The 4,735-nt window shown below is 27.3% G+C and overlaps 1 protein-coding gene across 11 annotated transcripts in view; it reads right to left on the bottom strand.

Moving 5' to 3' along the window:
- Positions 1 to 1,306: 1,306 nt before the first annotated feature.
- LOC107437386 (far upstream element-binding protein 1) overlaps positions 1,307 to 4,735 on the bottom strand; it is a 33,231-nt gene continuing 29,802 nt past the window's right edge. For 4 of the 11 annotated variants that reach the window (XR_011636867.2, XR_011636869.2, XR_006225168.3 and 1 more), the window contains exons 19-20: positions 2,418 to 2,534; positions 1,307 to 1,816 (exon numbers count right to left, since the gene is read on the bottom strand). The gene's annotated coding sequence lies outside the window, so the exon portion shown is untranslated. The remainder of the gene's footprint in view (positions 1,817 to 2,417; positions 2,535 to 4,735) is intronic. The other 7 variants (XM_043042374.3, XM_043042372.3, XM_071181482.2 and 4 more) reach the window with 2 other exon arrangements.

Raw genomic sequence — 4,735 nt, 5'->3', positions numbered from 1 at the left:
TTGCTGTATTAAATAAACGCAATTACAATAAACTAAGTGAACAATTTGAAAAATATATTTTATAAGCATACTCAGTCATTAACTTAAGAGAGTAATCTTTATTTCACTTGATATGACTCTAGTGAATTGCTTGTTGAATTCTTAATTTGAATTATTTCTTACTAAGCGCCAGACATTTCCATATCGTCTAAAAATAGTAAATAACTTTATGACCCTATCTTCCTCTCTTTTAAAATTACATAAGAAAATTAAATCACATTCTTTTTATAACATTCACAAGACCGAACAATTTTGAAGTAACAAATCAGGTGAAATACATAAAACACTACAATCCATTTTGTACATTAGTTGATGATCACAAAGTTCAACATCAATTTCTAGCTATTTTAAAGTTGTTAATTAAGTCCCAGAGGCATCACGGAAAAATGACACATATGAGAAACATTTTCAAAAGATAAAAAATGAAACAAAAATAATAATAAAAAAAAAAAGCCTTGGAGAATAATTTGTGTATTTATGCTAGAATCGAAAAGAATTTTCATTCTGTTCGGTATATTAATAAATGTATAAACTTCTTTCCTCGGCAAATTTTAAAAGTCAAGCAACAAATCTCAAAAAAAGTTAAGATTCAGGTAGACAGGGGTGATTGTGAGCCCAAGTCAAAATTCTGGAAAATTTCCTGAGAAAAAAAAAAAAAAAAAAAAAAAAAAACAGTTTAAGTTGAAAAAAATTTAAACAAGATTTTTTTTCTTAATATTTCTTAGGTTACTTAAAATATATTTAAAATTTTACACATACCTATGATGACCTGAAGAAGTAATTAAAGTTTACAAATATGTCTTTCTTTCTTGAGTTTATGATTATAACAACTATTTACTGACAAAAAATGAATAATAATCATGAATATAAGCTTATAAAGTATCTCTCTGGCTCTCCCTTACAAACAAATAAAATAGTGTTTTTAAATTCCACCTTTGAAAATTTGATTTCCGGAAACATCTGTGATCAATGATTTTTTTAAACGTCTGGACCTTCGATCTCCGGATCACTATTACCGAAAATTCCGGAAATCCGGAGCACAATCAGCCCTGGGTAGAATAACTTTCTTAATTAATTGCAATGGGAATTTTGTTCATATCTTCAATTATTACTTTTACTTGGTGAGATGAACCATGTTACTTGGATGCCCAATTCAAGAATTTTCAATTAATGCTCATATTAAAAAATGTGATGTAAATTCTTTAAATGCACTTTATTTATAGCTTTGAAAGTGTGATGAAAAGATAACAAATAACATACAAAATACTTACAAGTATGGAATGAATTTTATTTAACATGATCTTCACTACACAATGTCTTAATTCACTATACAATGATATTTATAAATGATAATGATGATAAAACGATTTAGCAGTAATATGTACAAATTTTTTTTTTAATTGTAAAAAAGAGAAAGATTAGATAGAAGTATACCATTTTGACAGGTCAGCAAACTGCAGTGGTCTAGAAAGTGCACAACATTCTTGAAGTTAACGATCTAAAGAAAGCAAATAAGAAAAACAAGAGAAAAAAACAAAACAAAAAAGAAAGAAAAACTGTTTAGGAATGTTTGAAATTGATGCAAATCCATTTCCATACTAATTCCTATGAACATGAAAAGAAAAGAAAAATTTTACACATTTTTCAATCATGACATATTTAATAATATCATTCCTGTTACTTTTTCAATATCACTTTGATCACAAGACAAATGGGATAAAACTTCATTCATAAGACAGCACCAGATGACAAAATGTAATAATATCAGCAAGGTTTTCTGTAAAGAGAACACATAATCTGCATATTTTTATACGAAAACAACTTTGCTGAAAAGGAAATATAAATTAATCATACATTTACATTGAGCATTGCTTTAATTGGAAGACTAAATTAAACATATCACCATTATCCACGAGTTGTTGTCATACTTAATTTAAGGCTACTGTTTAAGTATAAGCAAAATTTATCGTCATATTTTCAATACGTAATATCAGACATAGGATTGCTGGATGAAAAAACTATCTGAAATTTTTTTTCTTAACGTGCATACTTTTAAGTATTGAATTTTTTCTTTCATTTTTGTAGGCACATGATAAATAAAAGGTTGTCATTTGCACATAAAGGTAATAATTATCTAATAATTTTTTTTCTTAAAACAGAAAAAAATATATATACTGAAAAGAATTACACATTCTTCCTTCTTCACTTATGTGAAGGTTAATTTCGCCCATACTTTAACATTAGGGAAAAACAAAGAAATATGATGGATAATTTCACCCATACTTCAACATTAGGGAAAAACAATCTTAAAATGGCAAACATATATTAAGTACATAATGAGTAATCCATGAGCATTACTTAACTGCCAGCCTACTTACCACACCTTACCTCACAGAGGATCATAGGCTCCCAGAATGTTCTGGAGCGCCATTTAATAATGGCTAGCAGGTAGGCTCTAATTTTGAGATGAATAACCACCAAGAGTTTTTGACCATCTGTAGTGTAATAGAAGCCTTATCAGAATTTAAAATCACCAAAGATATGAACAACTACCAATAAAATACATAGCATCATTGGAAGAGAAACAGAATGTAAAAACCCATCAACCAACATAACAATTCATCAAAAAAAGAGACATAGCAAAATATTTTTCAATAGAGAAAACTATCACAATCATATAATGAATGTCATCAATAAGTCATACATCTCATTATAGAGTAAGCATTAATGGGGCAATCAATCAATATCTTAAGATATAAAAAGCCTTCAACAACCAATAAAACATGACATTTTATGCAGCAAATACTAAAACATAGCAAGATATAGTCCTTATCACAAACATGTAATCCATTCAATTAATAAATTAAAAAAACATCCAATAATAATGAAGATAGAAATGGAAAGACAAGCATAAAATATTTTCAGCAAATAACAAATAAGGTTAATATCAGGGTAGTTCAAAACAAAAACATTTGAAATTTATAAAAATCATGAACATTTAGAAAAGCTACATTTTAAAAACTTAGAAAAAAAAATCCCACATAAAAACATATATTAACATTTAATATACAGGTAAAATTAAAATTTTAGAATATTAATACATAATTATTTTTAGGTTTCTCAAAATTAAAGAATAAAAACAAAACATTTATAGTAAATTAATTATTGGCATAAAAAAATAAAACAAAATTGAATACCATCACAAGGCTTTGTTTCAGATAAGAAAAATAAGGAACCCAAACCTTTGAATAGAAACAATTGAAACGACACGAAAGTTCTAAACAGAAAGGAATAAAAACCATACTCTTAACAACAGCTCATCAAAATATGGATTTAAAAAGGATATATCAAAAAATCAGAAGCAAAGACTGAATAATCATGACAAAAAATGTATGTCTTCCAAAATACATATCAAACCAACTCAATGAAAAAAAAAGCAAACAAACAATTGTCAGTAAAAAATGGGACAACTTTAAACCTCTCTAAAAGGAGAAGAAGTGCGAATAAATCTACAGACTCTATAAGTAAGAACTAATTAAAAAATTGCAGCTATATCAAAAATTTCAAAATTCAATTGAGGCATTTTACTTATTTTATACTGAAATATAAATTTTAAGGGTTTCCTTCTGTTTTTTATACGCCGCTCATTTTTCAATTTTCCCTTTTATTGATTGTCATAATATAACTATTTATGTATCAGTAAATATATGTAATGCTTCAAGAAACAAATTGCATAATTTTGAGGTATCTGTTTTGCAGTTAATCTTGCTAAAAATGAAACAAATACATTGATTTAATAAAATATAATATTCAAAACTATACAAAAAAAATAAATAAAGCATGTCTAGAGCAATTTTGTGAAAGTAAGACGGAACTGGAGCAGTTGGGGGGGGGGGATAACGCCAAAACTACAGAATTCTTGTTATATAACTATCTACTAACAGGAATTGAAAAACTGCATACTACATACAAAATTGCACAATTATGGTCCTTAATTCTGGTTTCAACTTAATTTAATGAAAAAAATTAAATCAAATAACATTAGCCTATAATGGTTAGTACAAAACAACAGTCTTGATCTCTACTAAAATGAAAATATCGATGCCAACCACTCCCTACACTTTTTGTTAATATTTTACAGAGCAGTAACCAACATATTTTTGCCAACATTTTAAAATCCCCACCACAATAGAGCTTAGACAAAGTAGAATTACAGTAGGGCCGGGAAGAATAGATTTATGTTTATTTAATGCCGAAGAAATATTGTGATTAATAGAACATGGAAAAAAAATGTTTCCCCAAATATGAAATGAAAGGAAATAAACTATCTTTTAGTTTTGAAATGAACAATTAAGAAATAAATATAACACAGACTCAATGATCATCATGAAGATGTGCAAGATTATTAGGATAACAGATTAGATCTCGAATTTACTTATTAAAATTTCATACATCAGACAACCTACATAGTAAGTAACTTGCACCCTATCTCTATGATTTTATGCATAACAAGCTATTTGAAAAATCGAGAATGCAAGTTTAAGCAAGAAATGTCAAAACGCATGGCCAAAAGAAAATCCAACAAATACACCAATTCAAAGGAAAATAAATCCTGAAATAAAAATGATTATGCAAAATATAGATTCAATATTAAATTCAGTGAAATCCCTATCATTTAAGAAGTCATTTAAAGTAT

Source organism: Parasteatoda tepidariorum, chromosome 8, assembly GCF_982258835.1.
Source record: "Parasteatoda tepidariorum strain Cologne lab strain chromosome 8, Ptep-v5.0, whole genome shotgun sequence".
NCBI classification, from domain to species: domain Eukaryota; kingdom Metazoa; phylum Arthropoda; class Arachnida; order Araneae; family Theridiidae; genus Parasteatoda; species Parasteatoda tepidariorum.
The sequence above is the reverse complement of the archived record's forward strand: the minus strand, read 5'-3'. Positions and strand labels throughout refer to the sequence as shown.